Genomic DNA, 976 nt, shown 5'->3' on the forward strand with positions numbered 1-976 from the left:
CATTTGGTATATAATTCTCATTAGTTAGGTCTAAACCACAATCATAACGTAAAATTATGGTTATAGTTTATGACTAACTAGCGTGTCGACATACATTTCATGATGATAAACACTTCGCGTAAACAAACATTTCATATTTGCCAACCTGCATTCTTATTTTCTAGTATTGAATATTTAATTTTTAGGGCATTGATGGATTGGCAAAGTAAATATTCTTATTTTCAATTCATTTTTTTTGGTAATGAGTATACATGATATTATAATTTTGTTTGAATATTTAATTATACATGATATTATAATTTTGGCTATATAGTTTAGGATTGAGTGTAGAGTCTACATATGATATAAATTATTAAAAAAGAAGTATATTCTAAGAAAGAATAAGTCTTTAATATTTGATTTGATTGTATTTTGACACTTATTCAAAAGTGTGATCTTCCTTATCTGAAAAATTGGATCAGAGGTGAACATGGGATAATCTTCGGATATGAAGAATATGAAATAAAGAAGGTACGTTGTTTAGTTTTTGAGTGTTTCAAAGAACCTAATATGCTCTCCACTTAAAAAAGTAACCTAAAGTAATTGTATACAACCTCTTGAACCATTTTTTTGCATCCAATAATTGCAAAACTATTTTCATTGTATATATTATAAATTTGAATATATCATATTGTCTTTCAATTACCACTATTTAAGTATATAAATGGAATTAAATGAAATTACTCATATTCAATTACCTGAATGTCCTTTATACATATTTTGTATTTACATAGTAGTAAGGGTAAAGTCGATATATAAAAATTACGCATGTTCAATTACCTCTATACCCCTTAAACATGTTTTACCTTATAAATATAATACAAAAGTTAATTACTAACATTAGAGGAATAAATGTGTTAAGTATTTTTTATACATGTTATTTTTTTTTAAGGTGTGTGAGGTTTTTTTGTACCAATGGTATATTCTCACCTTTTTT

The sequence above is a fragment of the Lupinus angustifolius genome, chromosome LG17, assembly GCF_001865875.1.
Source record: "Lupinus angustifolius cultivar Tanjil chromosome LG17, LupAngTanjil_v1.0, whole genome shotgun sequence".
NCBI lineage: Eukaryota > Viridiplantae > Streptophyta > Magnoliopsida > Fabales > Fabaceae > Lupinus > Lupinus angustifolius.